The sequence below is a fragment of the Perissodus microlepis genome, chromosome 18 (genome assembly GCF_051167445.1).
Source record: "Perissodus microlepis isolate ML-2025 ecotype Zambia chromosome 18, ASM5116744v1, whole genome shotgun sequence".
NCBI lineage: Eukaryota > Metazoa > Chordata > Actinopteri > Cichliformes > Cichlidae > Perissodus > Perissodus microlepis.
In genome coordinates, this window is record NC_140478.1 from 7518347 (window position 1) to 7541239 (window position 22893).

At 42.8% G+C, this 22893-nt stretch overlaps 1 protein-coding gene across 2 annotated transcripts in view; it reads right to left on the reverse strand.

Annotated features, from left to right (window-relative positions):
• cdh24b (cadherin 24, type 2b) overlaps positions 1-22893 on the reverse strand; it is a 162907-nt gene that overhangs the window by 135426 nt on the left and 4588 nt on the right. Inside the window, exon 1 of one of the 2 annotated variants that reach the window (XM_084912914.1) lies at positions 17533-18044. The exons of the other annotated variant lie outside the window; for it this stretch is intronic. The gene's annotated coding sequence lies outside the window, so the exon portion shown is untranslated. Of the gene's footprint in view, positions 1-17532; positions 18045-22893 lie in introns of those variants that run through there. 2 annotated transcript variants of the gene reach the window in all.

Genomic DNA, 22893 nt, shown 5'->3' on the forward strand with positions numbered 1-22893 from the left:
TCTATATCTGCTTTTTCCCTGTCAGATTCAATGCTGTAATAAAAAAAACAGCTGAAAAATGAATTTCAAGTCAAGTCTGCTGCACCAAATGTCAGCCTGCTGGATCATCATGGACAAGACGAGATTAAATCCAACATCTGTGCTTTTTTTCCTGTTTTGTTTTGTTTTTTTGTATTTTCACATCTCCTCACTGCTGCCTGACTTCTTCAAAACAATGAAATCTCCCTACAACAGTGAAATATGCAGGGAAAAAACAACAAACCCCAATGAAGAGTTGGTGCCATTTTCTGTTGTTTTCAGAAAAGAACTCGAGTAAGCACCCAGTTGGCTTCCTAACTGTGGGTAATAAGACAGCTCCATTGCTCACGCAGGAAGGTGCTGAGTTTTTTTGTGCTCCCCACCTGTCAGTCACGATAAATAGCAATGAACTGAGTCGAACTATCACTCACAGGCCCCAAACTCAAAATATTTCTAGACCTGCAAAAAAAGCCCCAAAACCTCTTCTTGCCTCGTACAGTAGCCTGGCCTCTTTGCCACATCTTGGCTGAGAGAGCAGCAGTGCAAGGGTTAATCCCTGTGCTAAACTGTGCACTGTTGCTTCTACATTCAATTACCTCTGGTTAATACCTCTGCTCAACCCTCCATGTGAGTGTGAGGAGGGAAGCCATTTCCCTCTTAATTCTGTTCAAAGGAGTGTGTCTTTCGAGGAGAACCAGGTATAAAAGGCTCAACAGATTTCGGAGACCGGTGGGGCAATAGAAAATTATTTCGTTTCATAAACATGTTACGCACAGCGGATTCACGCTGATTGGTGTCAAGCTGATTGATGGAGTGGGAGGGCAAGTTAATATATGGAGCCAAAAGAAGGCATGCTGCGAAGAGCACAGATTGCATAAAAAGCTGCAGCGTGAGGATGTCTACTATTTGAACGTTTTGAATGTTTTTGTGGGTATGTGTGCGCACACGCGCGAACACGCAAACACGGGCGATGTAAACTGTGTGTGCCCCTTACAACAATGCACGCATGCATTTGCATCTCTAGTTCAAATAATCCATCTTTCTCTCTTTCTGTCACACACATACACAAAAACACTACAACTTGCCACTTCTGTGTGTGTTTGCGGGCTGTGTCTCTGTGAAAAGCGATAGGTCCCTGTCTAAGCCCGAATGAGCCCAGAGATATAAATACACGCCGGGAAATATATCCCAGAAATAAAGCGCCGATACGGAGGCAAGTGAAACTGTGCAACGCTTCCATTTATTGCTAAACTTCCTTTCAGTGTTTACGCTGCCAGGCCACAGGATCTCAGAACCCTCTTTAAAGTCATTCACTTGTTGGAAAAGAAGTCAGTGCCCGCCTGGGAAGGATAACAGGCTGTCTGGCGGCTGACCGCATGACCTATCAATAGATTCTGATTTTATACGACACAATCTGGAGCGATGACAACAGCTTCTGACCCTCTTTTATTTATCCGGGCTGGGTTTTTTGCTGAGCGTGCATGCTCTTTTTTAGTAATGCCCTGCTTCACATTCATACAATTCCATATATTCACGCCTGAGAGCTGCCCAGCACAACCACAGACATCCACTGTTGGCCACTCAGCAGCTTCACCAGAGAATTACTCATTCACTCGCCCTTCTTTGCTGGCTCACCAATAGGCTTTCATTCACTACGGATTTCTCTATTTCAAAAACCATCTTGTTCACATTCAAAACTTGTGAGGCAGTCATACATCAAGTGGGAGCACTGGCTTATTGGGCCAATTGCGCATTGCGGCTTCACAGAGTCGCTGTGTAGCACAACGGCAGTTCCATTAATTGGAAAAGTGTCTCCTATTCGAGGGCATGATTAAAATGTGGTGTGCTGTGTTTTTGCGATAAAGACTCAGTGAGATGGAGAGATATAAGGGGAGCGCGCTCAGAGGAAGGAATAGAGAGGAGAAGCCCAGAGGCCAGGCTTGCTGGGTGACAATCCTGCATCTGCGGGGGGTCACCGGCAGGAGGCGGAGCATCATCTGGCTGCATAAAAAATGGACTAAAAGCCTGTTTTTGAGTTTTGTTTCTCGGGCCTGTGAGAAACAGGGCCACAAAATCAGTATGGAGAAGGTGGCTTGCAAATTTAGCCTATAGTTAAAGGATTGGCATTTCCAGCTACACTGGAGCAAATGTTCTGACACTGATATCCTGTTTCACAGCAGTGAGGATATAAAAACAAAAATCTCAGCCGCTCCTTTGAGATCTTTCGCTGCTTCTCCTCCACGCCGCCGCTCACCGGATGATGAATATTTATACTGTTCACACTTTAACATAGTCTAATCCCAGCTTTGCTATTTTACTGCTGCTGATACTCCACATGTGAACAAGAGAATAAAGTTATGGAGATGGAACGAAAGAGTGTGTGGGGTTTTTTGTACTCTCCCGACTTCCTGTCCTTGATTCCATGGTTTGATGGTGTGACAGGCCCTGGGGTATATAGTGCTGGTGTGAAAACAGGCTTGGCTGACTGTGCTGGTTCTACTCCCTATTCCATACCTCCAGGGGGCTATTGCTCTCCCTCTCCCATCCTACTCATTTCACCTCGAGGTGGGCTTTAGCCCTGGATAGTTATCCATCTATGCTTTACAGCTCCCGGGTCCCTCAAAGCCAGGCTGGCTACACAGTGGGGCCAAGCCCAAGCTGCTTCAGGGAGGAAAGAAGCAGAGCCGTGCTGGAGGTCCTCCCCTGGGATGCTCAGCAGGAGTGGAAATGGAGCTAGGTGGTGTGGATAGATCACTGGTAACCACAGGGTTGGTTAGAGACACACAAGCTTCAGGCAGAGCACAGCCAGACATCCCTGCATGTCTTCCTCATCTTCAGCTCTGTGCAATCAGCTGCACACCTCAGCAGCCATTGTCAAAATAAAAATGGGTTCTATTTTCGCTGTAACTTTGTTCAGGAGCAGTGAGCTGAACAGAAGAGGTAGAGTAATTATAGGAGCCACAATGTGTACTCTGATTGCAAAGTAATGTTTCAGGGAAACAATTTATAGCAATAAGTAACAGCAGGAAAGAGAAAGCATTGTGGGAACTTTCTTGGCAAAAAAAGAGAAGCAAATTTAGAGATTTTGTCTTCTTTATAACTGTAAATGTTGTCTTAAGTAATTAACATAAGTCTTATAAGTATTTCTAGAACTATGAATTTTCATGAGGCCGTCTCTTTACTGTTCCCTGTCTGTGTATGTGTTTCCTTTTATTTTTATCTCTACAGTCTTGTGCGAGCTCCAATCCCTCACACGCACTAAAACAGTTTCAGAGCACCAACAGAAACAGATTAGACATGTCCCATCTACAGGGACATGAGGATCATGTGGTGGCAACAAATCGAAAAGCATCTTCACCTGCTGTGTTTGACTTCAACTCCCGTGTCTGGAGACGCAAGACTCAACGCTGCTTTCCACCAGCCATCGATCTGAGGCTCTGAGACTCAGCCAAAGAGCTATCAACCTTTTAAAGTGTCACTTTCAGAGGGAAATGGATTGCCGCGGTGGGATTGGAAAGGGGAGAGAGGCAGACGGACAGGTTAGGGGTAAAATATCGGAGGACAAATCACCAGCGTAATCAAATCACTCCTATTTGAAGCTCATCATTCATGACTAAACAGCTCACTTTAGTGTATCATTATCTTGTACAGATGTGTGCTTATGATCACAAGACATGAGTTCTATCATTAGTTTAATAATACACTGCATGTGTGTTTAATTGTGACCTGCCAAGGGACTGCAGATAAAAATTAGCGTTGCGCTAAGGCTGGCACATTGAATTACAACAGCTGTATTCAGAGGAATAGTTTCATCAGTAAGTGATGTGATTATTGCTTTCATTCCTAGAGTGACAAAAGATTTCTGATTGATGCCAGTCAAGGGTGATAACTGGCATCAATTTAGCCTAGTTTAGCAGATTAAGCTAGGCTACACAGTGTTCCTCACATGTTCCCCATGTACATGCATGTGAACACTCTTGTGTCCATGTCTATGTCTCTGTACAAGAACATGAATATCGCAAAGCAAATATTTTATTTGCAAAGTGGGCTACTTTATGACAAATCAAGCCTCAAATGAGTGTCTCATCCTGCGAAATTATACATTTTGAACTGTAGCTGGCGATGCTAATCCTTCTTCTGTTGTATAGCCTTGTGAACTCTGTGTATTAGCACATAAACCAGTTCTTTACCTACTGCATGGTTCTGGTTAGAGTGACCCTTCAGCTAACAGTGGATCTGTAGAGTGGAAGTAACACTACCATTAAACTACCAGTAGTCCAACACACTCAAGTTAAAGGCAGGATTTTTGGGGGAGGTGAGTAGCTGGGTGACATCAAGGACTGCCAAAAATAACACCATAAACATTGAGCTAGACGTTAAAGAAACACAAGGTTGGAAGGACCAGGGCTAGCGAGCTAGCAGTCTATAAACTTTCAAAATAAGGTGTTTGAGTGAAAAAAATGACAATTTCTCTGAATGAAATCCAACAGCAGAGTTTATCTAGCCAATTAATGTATTACACATTACACCTTATTTTTCTTATAAGTACTGCAGTACATTACTTAATTACTTGCGAGAGAAAGTAATTTCTCCCACTACTCATTATATTGCTTTCTTGTTACTCCGTAAAATGACCTAAAATACATTCACATAATTGCCAGTGAACAATATGAACTACAGTTCCACACACCAACACAAATCCATGCCTTTGTTACCTGTTAAAGTTCATGGTCTGGCTGCTGGGCTGGTCGGCATTCACTCAGTTTTAACATTGCCCTGGGTTCCCAGTTAGCTTTGTGTTAGCATGCTGTGGGTGCGGATGCTCGGATAATGTTGTACTGTTAGCAGCATAACGTTTTCATTCTGAAGGCAGTTTGCATTTCACCATAAATGTCCATATCTTCACTTCTGAAAAGCTGCAGACCGCTGACTGTAGCACAACTGCACATTAAGAAAAAGGCATGTTTATTTTTGTTTGTTTGATTCATTTGATAACTTTCTATTCACCAGGCATGCAGATAATTGAGCCTTTGTAATGCAAGTAATGCAACTGACATAATAGTACAGTAATGCGTTACATGACTGCATTACTGAAAAATGTACACCAACACCTTACTCTGCAATGGTTTACATTCAATACTAGTGATAGTAAGCATTTCTACAGTTTTCAACAATACAAAAAAATGTCAGAAAATTCTGAAATTTACCCTCAGTCTTGCAAGTGAAGCACTACAAAAGTGCAAAAGTACACACTTCATTTACTTTTAAATGAAGTGTGGTGGCCTTGACAAAATAATTCTGGCAAAACTTTTAAACCTCCTTTTCCACTGAGCAAATTTTCAGGATATTTTTTTGACATCATGCAAAAAAACATGTGCATTTGCACAAAAAACCCTCAAAAAATCTCGTTTGAATCTGAAAGATGACAAAGAAGCATAAAAGTATGATTTGTTTAAAAGAATGCAGTTGGTTTGTCTGTTTTTCATTTTTCTAAAATTTTTTACAAAATTCTCCAGCATCTGAAAATGTTCTTAAGGCAGTGAGTACCTGAACGCAATTAAGCAAAAACAACTTTTCATTGCAGAGCACTTGTTGTTTCCCCCAAACACAAAAACAGACATGAAATCTAAATGCATGAAGCGACACATCACCATATACTGTAGCTAACAGGAGGCGTATGAGTACGTGGAAGTGCATGTAGGAGTCAGACTAACAATGCAAAATAACTCCTTTTCACTTTCTTTATTATCAGTGACTCGAATGTGACCCCCAAAACTAATTTATGATGGAAACTTGAAGATTTGCCTCTGTGAGCTTCCTGCATATATGAAGCTTTGTTTATTCTTTAAATGCATGAAAGCACAGCCCTAAGACCTGTCCTTAACATTTTCATTTTAATCAGAAGCAAAGAGCCACACTTTTTTTCTTTTTACTTTGTGAAGAAGGGAATGAAGGAGTTGGAGGGCACACACACTTCTTTTTCTTTAAATCGTAACATCTTTTGTCATCATGAAAAAGTTAAAACGGTATATAATAAAGTTCACACATCAGGTATTTGGAATTTAACGTAATTAAAGAAATGTTGGAATGGAGAACAACAAACTTTTTACAAATGCAGTACAAGAATCAAGGTTGCTGCTTTGGCTTGTTTAACCAGATATTAAAGCCGGGCTGCACTGTTTCAAAGGCTCAACTTGTCTCTTTGTTGTGAGAGAAAGAAAAGACCCTCTGGCCCTGGGAACCAGTAAATGACCTGACAAACACCTACTCATGCACGCACTCATGCACGCACGCACGCACGCACGCACACACACTATCTGCTTTGAAACACAGGCTCATGCCCCAACTTACACCCTGCCTGCGCTGCATGAACACACACTGTATATCTCTGGAGGTAAGACAGAAATCCAAAGACCTGCCAAGAAAAGTCAAAGGGATCCAGTACCTTGAGGCAGCAGAGGTGGAGGGGGGGTGAGGATGAGACGAGGGACCAGAGGAGTGAAGGATGAAGGAAAGAGAAATATTCACGGGGGATAGAGAGAGTGACACCAAACCAGATGAAAAGAGATGGAGAGGCGGAAATTGGTGAGGGGCGGGCGGATAAAGTGGGGGCGGTGTGGGAGGAGTGATGCGAAATAACGGGAGAGGAGAGAAGCAGAGAACAGAGAGGTGGAAGCGTGAGGAATGAGCAAGTGTGGGAGGAGTGGGAAAGTCATGAGCAGCAAGTGTAAAAAATAAAGGAGAGAAAACAGCTAACGTGGAGATGGAGGTACTAAGTGAGTCCAAGGAGTACGGCTTGGGAGAAGAAAGAGCGATGTGTTTTGTATGCACCCCAGATGAGAGCCAAAGAGACAGGGAGATAAACTGTCAAGAGAAGCCAGTGAATCCAGAGCGACAGAGAGGGGAGCGTGTATGCATTTAGATGTTAGCCTCGCATGTGCAGAAGGCCTGAGCGCGGCTAAAATATCCAGCGAGAGATGTTTGGAAGAGTGAGAGAGAGGCAAAAGAGGGACAAAGCAAGTGAGAGAGATGGTGGCAGCGATTCGTTGATGCTATCTGGGCACAGGGAGATGTGTGTGACACAATCTCAAATTGGAAATCGCTGTTTCAATCTCGCCTCACTCCGTGGCTACCCGCTCCACTGATAACAAGAGCAGCCTAATTCTATTAAAAATATCCCGTGAGTGCAGCGGCAGCTGAGACGAAGACAGAGAGCGAGAGGAAATTGGGGGGGGGGCAGGACGAAGAGGAGGAGGAGGAGAGAGTGAGTGAGTGACGGGAAGGAGACAGAGGCCAAATGAGGGAGAGAGAAAGAAAGCTGACTGGCTGGCAAAGCAAACTCCAAAAAACAACAGTGAGACTTTAAAGTGCTTGCATGGGGAGAAAGTTTCGCCTGTCTTCTAGCATATCTCCTTACCCCATCTGCCCATCATCTCTCCCAACCTCTCCATCTCAGCAAATCAGCCCCCTCCATCTATCTAACTACCCATCTGTCTATTTATCTCTCTATCCATCTGCCAGCTCTTATCACTCCCCACAGGTTACTGTTCTCATTTAGGACAGTGCTCCCTTTCTCTGCATTCCTCTTTTTTCATCGTACCCTCCACTCCATCTACTCTGGTTCTTTTTTTTTTGACTCCTCAAATCTATTTGCTCTGCATGTTTTCATTTGCCAAGCTAGCAAACCTCGGAAAGCGTGTCTGATAGGCACTTGTTCTTTCATCTCGCTCTTCAAACTCCTCGGCCAAATGGAGTGCCCTAAAAAGTACTTTGTTTCCCGAGGTTTAACTAAAGATAGAATTAAGTGCCTGGCTAATCACCAATCAGCCAGTGGATCAATCTGAATTCACAGAGGGCTGTAAGGGAATAGGTCCTAGTTGTGGGACTAGATCCTCGGCCAAGTAAGACTTTAAAAGTCTCCATAGCTGTTGGCCAGCTGAGAGCAGAGATTGTCAGTAAGACAAAGGATTTGATGAAGATGGGAGAGAAAAAAAAAGCTAGACTCTGAAAGCCAGCCAAAGAGCGCTCCAGGACAGTATCCTCTTGCTGCGGTGAGCTCCAAACATCTTCACTTTTGCTATTATTTCTTAGGCTGTGGAGACAAAGTGGGAAGAGAGCAAGAGAGAAAAAGAGAAAAAGCTAGAGTGCCGTGGGTGGAGTGTGTACGTGAGGTTGGTCTAAATATATATAAGACATAAACAGCTCGGACTCCAGCAGTATAGTGTCGGCTAATGAATTAATCAGACAGCTACTGGTTTCTGCCGAAGTTCAAGCTGGCCACTTTTTCCCTCTCTCTTCCTTTACAGATGGAGAGAACAGAGCAAGCTGGGAGCGAATGCTCATTCAGCTGTGAAAAAGCGCGTGTGTGTTCACCCGCTGCCTGCGTCGCTTTATGCGGATCTATGGACGCTGGCATTACACTTTTTATCTTCTGCTGATGATCGCCTGTCACACCAATAAACTCAATCTGAAGCCTTAAATGTGAAAAGAGGGTTAGAGCAGAGACAGGGTGGTGCAGAGAGCACAAAGGCAAAGTCGAGGAAGCAGAGGTGGGGAGCAAAGGAGAAAGAGAGAGACAAGAGAGCAAAAGAAAGAAATAGACAGTTGGGAGACAGTCAAAGCTGGGAGATAAGATCCTTGGATTAGTGAAGAAAGAGCTAGAGAGTGAGAGATGAAGAGGTTAAGATACGGAGAAGGGCATTTGTGTAATCTCGGCTTTTAAAATGAGTTGGCCACTGCTGTGGTCAGAGGGAAGAGCTCTACATTGAGATTATACCAGATGGATGGATTGTGGGCGAAATAGGTAGCGATACGGAGACACTAACAAAGATAAAGGAATCCGTGAGCCGGGGATCAAGACAATAGCTGTTTATGAATCTGTATGCCAGCTGATACTTAATCCCCCTTCAAATATCACTTCATTTAGCTCAAGCGGAACAAGCCATAGACGAGACACAGAGTAAATAAAAACTCTTTTTGTCTCCCTCTTTAGCTGCCTTTGTACAAACACAGTCTTAGGGCTATAACCTGTATTACTTACTCCGGTAAATGGCACACATTATACAGACTGTTTCCATGATGTATGCAAATAGAACAGAAATGGAGAAAAGAGTCTACTCTTCCCAAAACAGCAAAACAAGCGAGACAGAATAATGAAATTAAACTGTCGTGGGTTCACCGCTGCAGAGACAATTATTTAAACAAAAGACCAGCCACTTAACAGCGAGCCTTTGAGGTCTGACCAATAACGCTTGCTTTAGCCAGAGCTCTCACAAACAATCAATACACTAATAACAAAGTATATGGAGTCGGTTGAAGGCACATAAATGAGGTTCACTAAGGTTATATTAGTAGCATAGAGGAGAGACACCTTTAAGACCGACTCGTGTTCCAGTTGCTTGTCAGTCACTCTCTGTTGGAAGCTACATGAACAAAGTCCACTCGGACAACTGTAGTCAAGTTCTTTTAGTCTGTAACAGGGAGAAGAAAAACTGTTACATTATTGCCTTTTAGATAGCGCAGATTGTGTTCACACATACTTATTACAAACAAGCCAAGAGCTATTTATGTACTCTGATGGTCACAAAGAGCTCACAGACAAACAACTGATTATAAGCATTATTAGTCAAGTCTGTATTTGGAGGTTGAGCGGAAGAAGGCAGATGCAGTCTCTGGAATAAAGCAGGCAAGCGTTCATCCAATAGTACTTGTTGAAAGTGCATATGCGCTCACAGTCCTATGCAATTTTATCTTCTTGATGTAAACAAGCTGCTGCAGTTCACCGAGGAGCGTTGGTCCAATTGTTGAGTCTGCACCAAAGTTTGACTGACAACTTTCACGCCAGCCCAGATGGAAATTGGTAAATGGACTGTTCATGTAGCACTATCGACAAACAACTCAAAGTGCTTTAAAACCCCACTAATTGGGCACCAGAGTTTGATTTGAAAGACTGCTGTGAAAGCTCAAGGTCAATACCAGAGCAAACTAAAGAACGAGACAACGACCACCTGAAAAGATGAGTCACGGTCAACTTCAAAGGTGATTTGGAGTTTGTTTTTGGAGTAGAAGTTAAAAGGGACAGCTACGGGCATTTTGCTTTAGCCGATACATCCTTTTTTAGCAAGAATTCAAAAGTCAAACACATCACTGAACCCTTATCTGTATAGGTGAGCCATTTAAACCACATCTTTCGATTTTTTGCGCGCATAAATACATTCACATGCTGATGAATAAGCCAGATAATCAAGTAAACAGGTAATAAAAGCATTACTAAGTTCTCTGCCTCAACTTGCAGTAAATGCTATTAAAATGCTTCACTTCCATGTAGCTCATGTACTCGCAGTTTATGTGTAACGAGCCAATATTGAATAAGCTTAAACAAACAGACAGACAATCAACCAGCCGAGCATTAATAAATGTTGAAAATGACAGCTTGCTGTTTCTGATCAATGGGCAGACCAGAAAAGGGAGGATGATTGGCATTTGTCATGGATTTGATCTATCTGGTCATCTCCACACCTCTCCCCCTGTCACTGTGCTGCAAAGAAAAAAAAAGATCAATACATCTGATCAATGGCTTCAAAGATTTAGCCGAAGCTCAGCTCCATTCTTAACAGGCTGTCATTCACCAGTGGCTACCCAGACATGTCTTATTCCAACAGGAGACAGCTATTCGCTTCCTGACTTTCAACTGTCTGCAGAAAGTACAGCACTCAGTCTTGTCCATTTTGAAGGATTGTGACAAGAGGCGATGCTGTGTTTTTGGGCAGCTGAGCGTAAGGATCGGAGCTCACGCTCGACGAGGAAGAAAAGGCGGTCGGGAGCGGTACTGTGGAGAGGCCTGGCTGCAAAAACAGGCGATTGCAAAGGCTGCGCTCAGGAAATCATCAAACAGCAGTTGGTTAAGGGTCTCTCTTGTTCCACCGCAGTAAAGGGACCCTGATGATGTGACACCAGGCTGAGCCGATGAATGTGACTTTTGGCTCTGGTTATAGATAGTCCCATTTTATTCTACGCGGGCCGCCTTTCTTCCACTGGCAGCAAGCTGAATGGGGGCTTGGCATTTGAAAGGAAGCCGAGAGATTTGCTGGCGGATTAATCCTTTCATTAGGGAAAGTGAGAAGTTAATTGCGGCAACAGCTGCATCTCTCATGTTTACACGACTGATGGTTTAAACGCCATCCCTTTAAACGGAAAAAAGCAATTATCAATAAATGCAGGGCAATCTTGCCATGATGAATTGAGCTCAAATTAGGCTTTCTTCTTCTCCGCACCGCATATTCGGGGGCGCAAAAAAGCCGTGTTGGCTGGCGGCGCATGGTCTTTGCAGAGCTGAATTGTCACACAACAAAGATAAAACACTTGACTTTGTGCGATGAAGAGTTCCCAGGGAGAGCGATCAAAGGTGAGCCGGAGTCGTGATTTCCAGCTGATGAGGAGAGAGGAGGGATAAGGAGAGAGAGCAGGGAGGCAAAGAGTGAAAAGAGCTTATAGAGTCTGTGGGAGAAGAGGAATCGGGTGTGTTGATACACTGCAGAACAACAACTTCAACACAGAAGAGCTTGCCAAAAAACTCGAAGTCGAGTTATGCTGGCAATTGAGAAACCGAGAGGGCGCGGAGGTCTGCATCTGTAAAGTTTGGCTTGGAAAACTGGGGCCGAGAAAAACAGGCCTGAAAAAGGGGGATAAATTTAAATAAGGGTGCGAAAGCTACGAGGGAAGCGGGGCAGGCTCAGAGGTTGAGAGACGAAAGCTAGAAGACAGGCAATGGTAACAGGATGACTGAAAACAAGGGAGGCAGGGAGTCCCACAGCAAGAAGTGAGGGCAAATAACACAGAGGCAGTGAGAGGAGCACTGAAGGCACGGTAACATTCACCATTAGAGCCGATCAATTTCCCGTCCCCTCAATAATTGATGTGACGAGCACGGCGGGCTGTTATCTGTCAGGCTTGACTGACCGAAATACAAACCCCAGTGGGAGCCCATGCACACACACACACACACACACACACACACACACACACACACACACACACACACACACACACAACTATGCAAGTCCAAAAAATGTCTGATCCAAAAACACAAATGTTCAAACCTAAGAGCTAACTTTGAGGTACATGGTACTAAAAGAAAGTGAGAAATATCATTCAAAAAGAAAAAATGGAGATCATATGCGCTTCCTGATGCCTTCATTGTCATGGTCACACTGTTCTGATGTTGCTGAAGCTCCCATTCATCATCTGAACTTTCTGTCCCTTACACATGCAGAGGCATAAAGCAGCACTTTCTTCTCCTTCTGCTGTGTCCTTTTAATCTCACATCCTCCATCTTTCACGTTTCCCAATGTCACGTCGCACGCAATTCCGTGGCCGCACCGACGCTTCCGCTTTTAATCACGGGCCAGTATCATTGCACGTATACGGACACACACACTGGCATCAGGTTACCTAACAGCTAACAGAAGCATCAGGCAGACAGAGGGGGGAAAGGCAGGCATGTGGAAGGAGCCTCAGCATGACAGAGCACAACAGGAACAGGCTCTCACTCAGCCCATATCTGTCAGGACCCCTCGTGTCGCTCTACCCAGATGTGTCGCACCAGAACACCCACGCAATCCCTACACACTTGCTTTATTTCCAGCTGTCCCCCCCATGCACAAGTACATACACTTCAGGCTTGGTTCGTATATTTGCGTGTGCACCTACAGATCGCAGGACTAACTGATCATACGCCCCTTTTGTCTTAGCTGACATTTGCCATATTGCCATGTGTCACAGCGTATTTGTGCAGACGCAGAGAAAGAGAGAGTGACAAAAGTAGAACAGTGGAATATGTTAGTGTGTATGTTGCAGGAACAGATGAACAACTGAAAACATGTCAGCCCGACATACTCCAAATGCATGAAGCACAGTCGAGAAGCAGAAGAGCGGAGCCGATGCAGAGTATTAAATCCGATATTGGGTGGTGGTGGTGGTGGGGGTCTTATTATGCAGAGAAAAATTATTATTAGGTGTTCATACGCATTTCAAACTGGCCCGATCAAGAACAAAACACTTCCATCTGCAAAGTGTTAAGACATAAATAGCCATAAAATTTATGAGTCAGTTTGTGGGAGTCAGATGAACGTTGGCAGTGTAGTCATCTTCACAGCCTGTGATCATAGATGACAAACACGTGGACACGAGGCAGAGTGCATGCTTCCACACAAAAAAACAAAACACCACAACATACATGGCTGCCAACAGGTGAGCAAAAAGCTCAGTCGCTGAGAGCGTGCTAACATGTTATCATAGGTGTTTGGATGCATCTGTGGCTTATTTACCCAAGGATAAGGATATATGCCAAGCGGCTATAGGAACAATCGGCCCCTGTAATGCTATATGTCATTTTCTGTTTGCTGCAGGCTTTTAAATGATGTGTCACTCATGGTTTTAAAGAGAGGGGATGCAGTTCTCCAGAAAAATGGCTGCACTGTGGGGGCCTTTTCAACAACAACAACAACAACAGCAAAAAAAAATATGTATACGTCTGGATGCTTCGCTAATTGCAATTCAAAGCCATCATTTAAGAATATTCTTAAACGTGATTTGCATTGTGTGACCTTTGCAACAAGATGAAATATATTATCACCATCTAGCATGTGGCAATATGCAGTCAACCTCTCTGCTGCCAGAAATCGATCTGTCACTGTACATTAAGTTTTAACTCAGCTGATGTGGCGTTGAATAATAACGATGATATTCAGCAGTTTTTGCACAACAGCAGTGGCTTTAACAGACCCATGCAGGTGTTTTTACTGGGAGTTATGGGAGTCGGACTGGGCTTTGAGGAGAGCAAACTCAACTGTCTCCCCCCATCGAGCTCTTACAGATGTAAGGAGTAACAGGTGCGAAATAGAAGAACCGGGAGGTGTAAAACCACATTAAAAGACATATTTCTTTTTTTCCTTCTCTTTCTTTTTTTGGGGGGGATGAGACCTGCAAGCAGAACAACTGAATCAAATATGAATATCAGATATTTTTGGTTAGGGGAGACTGTTAGCATGGAAATGAGAACTGAATTACCATTTTGTTTGACTTTATTCATTTGGCGCATTTATGTTAAATAAAGCTATTTTTTTCAGCTATTTCAATGTCGTTCATCTTTACAAATGCGGAAAACACAGAAAGCATAAAAGATGGACGTAGTGCCTTATAGCTGCAGTACTTTTACTGACATAGACACTATAAAACAAGCGTGAAAGTGCCTAAAAACGTGCATTAAGGCTACCAGATGGTGATTCAAAATAAGACTTGCTGTCGTGTGCACGTCGACGGGAAAATACTTTATAGCTCTTATTTATCTAGCTAAAAGTCTCATTGAGATTAAAATCTCTTTTCAAGACAGACCTGGCTAAGAAGGCAGCAGAGGTTATAAAAAATACAACACATAGCAATATAAGAAGTAAAGAAACAAATACAACTCGTATCCAGTACAGACAAGCGAACACAAACATGTGAATCATATGCAATAACAGCGTGATATTAAAAGCAGTCACACTGACCAAAAGAGCTATTCTCTCGCTCTTTTAAAATGGACTTTCACTCCCACTTCATCACCAGTTCTGACAATTTCAGCGCCTGCTGGAGATTATTCCAGGAAACAGGGGCAGTGTATTTAAAAGCCTTTTTTTTCCTAATTCGGTTCTGACTCTGGGGACAAACATTTGTATAATATTGTGAGAGCGTAGGCTATACTGGCTGCAGTTTTTACACACATACACACAGATAAGAAGGAACCAGACCAAGCATAGATTTATAGATAAAAACAAACCAATGGAAAAGTCTGTGGATATCCAGAGACAGCCACTCAGCAGCAACATACAGAGAACAGTGATGTACACGATGTCCAAAGCCAACCATAAAATGCAAAGCACAATGATGGGCACCATTAAAAAAGATTAAGTTCTTCCTCACTTGGAGAGAAAAACAGGATTTATTCCTAAAAAAATAAATCTATTTGAACTTTCAGCTTGGACACAGGCCTTTCAATGTGAGCTTCAAATGACAAATTGTGATCTATAATGATACCTGGAAACTAGATGCTACCTAGGTACCTAAAACTTGTGGCTTATAAGATGTAACATTTCAATTTCAGCCCATTTGATCTTAGGAAGCGAAGACAACAACTCTGTCCCATATGATAATAACATGAACTTAGATGTGTCTGGACTCAAAACCAACTTCAGTTGAGTTAAGCGGGACTGAACAACATCAAAGGCAGACTGAAGAAAATTCAAGGGTTTTCACTACTGAAGGAGATGAACTTACAGACCTGAACATGGACATTTTCCTACTAAGTTTATGTGCCGAGTCACACATTTTGGGTCATATTCAAGGCCCTGAGAGGTAAAACACTGCAACTTTTTCAAGTGTTTGACATCTGATGGCCACCGTACATACTGAATTAAAAAATGACGTCTGTTTTGTAAATCATGTTTCAATATGGAATTGTGAGATATTTGGTATGAATCTGCACACTCATAGGCTAACGAGTTGTAAATTAGGACTGTGTGGTTTCACAATCAGACCCACACCCTCCTCATCGTTAATTTCACACTGACACTGAATAAAATGACTTGACAGCAGCACGCTGTTCTCAGTCTGTGTACTTAGGTTCACAGATTTGCCCCTCAATCGCTACGTCCAGGAACACTGAAAACACTCTGCTTAAGGCTTCAAATTTAAACTAACTTACAACAGGTGATGTCACTGTGACTATGTCCATCCAGCTACATGGAGTTGCATAGCTAACAAAAAAAAGATTCCTACACCTACTTAGATAGCTAGCTGGCTAGTTAACTAGAAAACATGCCCCTTGTCTTACCTTAGTAAACTAGAATAGAATAGAATAGAATAGAATAGAATAGAATAGTCATGTACATGTTCTACACAATTGTGGAACTAGTGCTGAGCACAACAGCAAACGTGCTTTGAGGTCTGGAAGGAGGCTTCTGTTAAGGACTGGAGTGGTGCCATGTCTAATAAACCACTTAAGTAAATACACCTGTGTGGGTTTACCATAGATTAGCTGGGGCTGTGATGCAGTCGTGCAGATATTTCACACTCTGTCTTTCTCTTTTTAGCTGTCTTTATCCATTGTTATCTATATTCTGTACTTTTATTATGTGAAATTCCAAGAAATTAAATTTAAATTTGATTTTCAGTGTTTCATAGTTCAAACCCATAGTTCAAATGTGTTTTTCCCATGTCTATCTGTTGTCTGTGTCTGTGCTCATCATGCAACAACACTGGCAACCTGCCCAGGATATTTCCTTCCTTCTGCCCAGTGCGCGCTGGGATAGAATCTGTTGGCCTCGTGATCCTGGAAAGGGATAAATTGGTGTGTTAAATAGCTGTGGTAGCTTGGTAAAATCCTTTGTGATACTCCCTAATGGGATCACTGCAGTATTTTATTATAAGTACACAACAGAATTACAAAAACATGCAAAAAAAATGTCATAATAAATCTATTATACATCATTTACTGAAAACTCCTTTAATTTGCCACTTCCTCTTTCATGTACCATTTCCATTTTTCAGACCGGCATTACTCAGACTTTTATTAATAGTCTTGCAGTGTGTGTAAAAATAGCTGGAATCAGTGTACAGATACACTATGCTGGGGGAAAAAGTATTATGATAATAAAAAAAAAGTACCAAGGCATTTCTAGGACAGAACCATGAGAGGAAGCCAGCCTTCCAAGAACTGAGTGTGACTCCCATGTGAACAGGAAAAAAAGGAACAGGAAAAAAAATACAGTCCACTTGAAGAGAGACAAATGACAAGATTGTAAAGAACAAACAACCTTTCTGCCTAACACCTTGTACAACGCACGGTAGAACAGATTCTCCATCCAAAGCGTGCTCTGTCAAGCTCAAAACATGATTCCAGCATTGTAGTGCTGTGAAGTCCCTGCCATGTAGGCCAAGCCAAAACAAATGTGATGTCAATGCAATAATAAACGAGCTTTGTGTTTGAGTGCGACCATGATAATTAGTCTCAAGATGGTATGTTAGTAGAGGAGGCTCATAAAATATAGAGGCCATTTGGCGTGCACTCAAGAACAAATCTGTATTCTAAGAGCGTGGGCTGTTACACTAATGTTCTACACAGTTTAAATCTGGCAGAGGCACAGTCAGAAAACTTTGTTTGGAGGAAAGATGCTGACGGTTCCAGGCAGCAGGCAAGAAAGATTACTGAGTCAGCGCACGTACATAGATGCACACCCTCTCCCTGACACACATGCCGCCACACCACACACTAAACTCTAAAGGGGAAAAAAATCCCTTTTTTGTTGACTCGATTGCCCGTGTGCCCGAGAGACTGCGCGCATCACCATTCAAGGTTCCTGACAAAATTGGGGTCGCCGCTGAACAGCACAGCAACTCAAGGTCGGGGAGATGATAATGATGTTTATGAAGTCTAAATCCACAAAATAAGATTCCCTCTGTATCTCCCCAAGTGCCTACCTGCCAAGCAAGCTTCCTTTGTGACAGAGTGTGAAAGGTCCGCTTCGCAATTTCAGCTTGAAGCCACGTCACATTGTGGTGGTGGTGGAGCTGAGGTACGAGGCTGAGGAAAGTTCGTCCGAGCCCGAGACTCCAGAGGGCGCGTAATGTATGTGCCATTTGCAGGCAGACGGGTATGAGCGACGCGTTCCAGCAGTCTCGGGCGGGGAATCGCAAGATTATTATCCCAGTGCCCCCAACATCAGCAGAGGATGGCATTTTGACAGCACTAATCACCCCATTTTGAACCTCTTCTGTTTGCTTGAGGAAGCGAAGAAATCTCCAGCTGCTGAGACCCGGGGAAACATAAAAATAAAAGGGGTAGCAAAGACCTTTACTGCCCGTTGGGTGGTCGAAAATCTCCTGGTGGGCTCTTTGGTTTGAGACGCTAGCTGCTTGCTCAGACTGTTACACGGTGTGTTTTCACTGCTTCAGTTCAAACAACCGCCTCTCCCAACCGCATCACCCCCTCTGAGGAAATGGCAAATACATCGTGGCCATCTCCTGAGGAACTGGCAAACAAAGAAGAAAAGAGACTTTGTATTTCTTTGAATGTTTTAAGGCTGGTTTTCCCTCTCGTCGTTCTTTTTCTGTAGCATTAATTATGCATATAAAATTGGACTTTTTGATTAGAGCATCAAAAACAGAGCAACAAAGTTTAAGCGTGGATTTTATTTTATTTTTTTGAAAGCAAAACTTGTCTGATTAAAGAGTTCTTTAATAGCAGTCAGACTAAAAAAAAATCAGCAACAATGAGACTCAATTAGTGTTTTGGGGGGAGGGTTTGCAAGCGTGCCCACAGCTGAGCTGCCGAAATAATCTTCTAATAGATCAACAAAGATAATGTGGATAGAGGAATAAAGACAAACACACAAACCCAGAAAATTACATATAATGTTTCGGAAAAGCAGCCATGTGCATCAGAGTATGACTGGGGCTGACCGCCATTACCGCAAAAGTGCTCTGCCACACTCTTTGCAGAGACACATACGCAGGCACAGTCTCGACCTCAAGTCCTGCTACACACCCAATTACAATTAAACGCGGAGCTTGGTGCTCCTCCGGGCCAGGGTATCGATGATTCATTTTGTGTTTTATCAAAGAAACAGGAGTGCCATTAAAAAGAGATCAGTCAGCCACCAGGCATGAGGAGTCTGCTTCTAATTGGCCATTCATCAAAAAGCCTTCTCAAGTAGATCAGAGCCCTGAAATATCACGCATGACAACTGAACTGCACTACATTAATTACACTACTGATGAACCTCATGCTCTACGGCCCGCTCCACGCCTTCCTAGAGGGCTGGAAAGCGCACGGATGCACGCGCACCCGAATGCACGCGCACGCATGTCAGGATACACTCGGTCTCAATCTCGATCCGTTACACAGTCAGAGATGGCAGATTGCGCTGACATGGAACAGGATGGAGTACATCACACCTAGCCAAAAAAACGCCATATTATGGTATCTATAAGTGCAATTTGACACAGAGATAAGCATGACTGCATATTTCCTTTACCTCTGTATTTTTAGCTTCAAAAATCCCTCCCCAAGGTGCTGCCATTTCATCTGCTCAATATCATCAGTCAATCTTTAAAAGATGCTTTCAACCATTTCACTTCACAGCATGTCCGACATGTTTTCACACAGACACACTGGTTTGGAAATATAGCATTGTTGCTGCCTTTGTTCAACTTAGCAGCTATCAGGACACACACGGGTGAAGCATTTCGAGCTCTGGCTCTTTCCTCTCACCACGTGAAGGGAATTCTCCCTTTCATCCATTTCCTGATGCACTCTAACTAGACAGTTTTCGGTCATGTCCCAGAATTGCGCGAGCTAGCTCTCTAGCTTTCCAAATACACACGTGCGGGCCTGAACAGCTGCACATCCGCTGACAATTCATCCATCTCTAAATCTCTCATTTTCTCATTTGAGCATTTTGGTGCTTTTCTCTCCCCCCACCACCACTTCTGAGCTGCTAGATCAGCTGGGGCTGGGTTCATCACTAAGCAGCAGCCCAGAGGCCAAGAAACAGAGAGACAACCTCTGCTACAGAGTTACCGAGCAGCTACGAGGTTAAAACAAGCATGAAAAAGCCACATGTAAGCTCGTCTGCATATATGAATGCATGCGCACACACACACACACACAAACACACACACATTTATCTGTTGTGTCTGCTTTAGGCAAAGGGCTGATGAGGAAGGAATCTTCAAAGTAAGGGAGTGAAAGCCAGATGGTGTTTGATGTGTGGATAATGATTTAGGTAAGGCTACACAACACTTTCTCCACATCCAAGCTCAACAGAAGCCTGAAACTGTTGCATAGACTTGAGCATGAAAACCAGAAATTGGGAGCTTTGCAAGATGTAGGAAAATGTAGCTCTGAAGTCTTGGATGTGCATATTGTTCCTAAACTAGCCTGTCTGTGTAACTGCCTTTCATACATCAAGCAGCTGGAGCCATATAGGCTTTTTTCAAAAAGGAGCACCCCATAGGAATGGAACCTGTGCCCTTGCAGACTCTTGTTCGTGTCTGTCCCTGCATAGCAGCTCTGGGCTGTGCATGGCAGCTATCAGTTCATCATTGTCATACAGTAATTCAGTATGTAATGTGCCTCTAAGTCCCTAAGAAGCAGAGGAACAGACACACTGTCTACATGGAGCATGCTAAGCCCACTCAGTGTCCTGTAGGACCGGCTATTTAACACAGGAATAAGCCAATTATCTTCATGGAGTAGGCAAATTTACAATAGGATTTGCTCAATTCCTACAGGACTTCTATGTCAGGGGTGGCTGCTTATGCTGTAGGTTTCATTCTGTCGTGGTCCCCCCGAACACACACACACATGTCTGCAGCTGTTGTGATACCACGCAGCCATGCAGATGCACATTACCACCAGCCCGAGCAGACACCTACACAGTCACTCCTACCTCAGGCACGCACAGCATTTTATACCAGAATTACTGGCAGCCTTGATAAAGATGAGCCCAAACACAGAAGTGATAAATAGCACAAAAACACACGCACACACAAAAAAATGAGCTACCTCCTGTGAAAGCAGTTTTTCCCCCAATTCAAAAGCAACTGTCGAGAAAAATAGTTAATTTTCAGAGTATGATAAATTTAATTCCAAAGCGCCGGTTACAGTCATTGGCACCTTTTGTTGCAAGGCTTATTAAAGTCTTTCTAAATTGTGTTAAACCATGGTGAAATTATTTAAGTAGCTTGAGTTAGTGCCTTCAATTTCATATGTGCTTATGACTTATGGCGTGAGAAATAAGGACACGCAAATGGAAACCCAGGGAAAGCTGTAAAATTGAAAACCGCTATTCAGTCAAATGCTTTAAAACTAATCACTTCAATGTGATGTCTAAATAGAGAGACTCTAATTTAATGTTCAATTTCCTGATTTCGGATTCCATGTGCTAAAGCACTAATTGTTTCCTCTTTCATTTCAGTGCAGCTCAGTGAGATTTGATCCCCCTCATGGATTCCACCCTCATTATCCTTGTACACGGAAGTAATGCAAGCTGGGCTGTGTGACTGATATGGCTGTTCTTTGATCTGTTCCTCACTTGTACACCTAAGACCTCCCAGCGCCGTGACTCGTGATTTAAAAGAATCTTATGTGCACAGTAATTTTCCTGACGTATGCTCTCACAGTGCCCAAAATAATCACACTAAATAAAATAAAGCCTTTTATTTTTAAATGGGAAAAAAAGCTGTCTTGTCTAAACAGACTTTTTCCGTACCTGGGCAAAGTTTGAGTATTAGCATTTTCCGCATTACAGCACTATCGTCGGTACATAAACCCAACAGAGAGCTGGAGTTGCCAGAAGCACAGAAACAAGCCTGTCAGAGGTTATGAATGAGAGTTACCTACGAAGACTTAATCCTGCTTCCACAAACATTCTGAAGTTGCAGTTCTTGCTTCTAGCTGTTTGTAGGAGTCTTTCCTCTGAGCTTATTAAATAGCCTACAATGCTGCACCTTAGAGTTACAAAGTCCATATGAGTGTGCTCAGAGCAAGAAAGTTACCAAATTTACAAATGTGGCACAACAGCAATAATACTCACAGCTTTTAATATTCCTCACACACAAAGAGTGTTCAGGACCTAACGATAAATCAAAATCTGTAATTTTCCCCAACCTCAGACAGGTGAGCTGTCAGACAGAATCATAATTTTCCGTCTAGTTGTTCAACAGTCGCATTCTAGAAAAGTCTGTTCACTAGACTTAATTATTTTTTGCAAAGATTACTGTTCTCTTCTAGTCGGGATTTGCAGTAGTATATTTTACTGTTATAAAGGTGGATACCTAAGGTAGCTTCTGTGACCTCTCGATCATTTAAGTATGAAAACACGGCATAAGGAAGCCTGGTAACAATGCAAACGCATTTTGTGGCACAATATGTTTGCTGTAGTTGAAGAAATTATCATAGCAAATCAAGAGAATTTTAGTCATTCCAAGTATAATTAATGATATATAAGCTAAAAACTGACTTATAGGACAGATGTGGGCTGATAGTTGTTAAATTATTTAGCATACTGTTGCATCATGGGACTTTAGGCTTTACACAAGTTGGGGGGCTTTTTCAGCTCAAATCCACCGTGGCACTCTCCCCCTGGGCTATTTAAAGGACATGTTCACCCAAATTACCATTTTCCCAAAGACTTCTGGTGGCAGACAGACTATTAATAAAGCTAACACACCAACTGACTGTTGAAAATTAGCCACACTGGTGTTGTACATAGAAAACGTACATTATTCATTACATATAACTCACTGAACGTTCAGAGAAACTGGGGGAGAAATAGAAAACAAGACATGTATGGTTTAACAAGTAGCCAGCCTATGGTTATGACATAATTGCAGACTGTTACCCTACATGTTAGCTTTGCCTCAGAGACTTACTGAAGCTAAGCTAACATATGCTAACTAAATGCTTGCCTTTAACCAAATGCAGGGGAGGCCAGCTGGCTACTGAGACACAGTAAGACCAGGTATCTGATTTGTTTCACATTTCCTATGCAAGCTAACCCCCCAAAAATCAGAGTGAAGAAAGTGATATTAAAGTCAGCAGTCAACCCTTGATCCAAACCTGATAAAGTAATACAGCATAGGTGTGATTACTAACTGTAGTGTAATTCGTCAGTTCCATAATGTAACCTTTTATTAACACAGCTTGAAATAAAAAATAAGTCATATATACTGGATTTGTCTAGTTTCTTTCTCCCAATTTAATCCAACGTCAGGGACTCTGGGAGTCTTACTATTACCACCATTTTTTTTCTTTGGCATGCTTATTTAACATCTGTG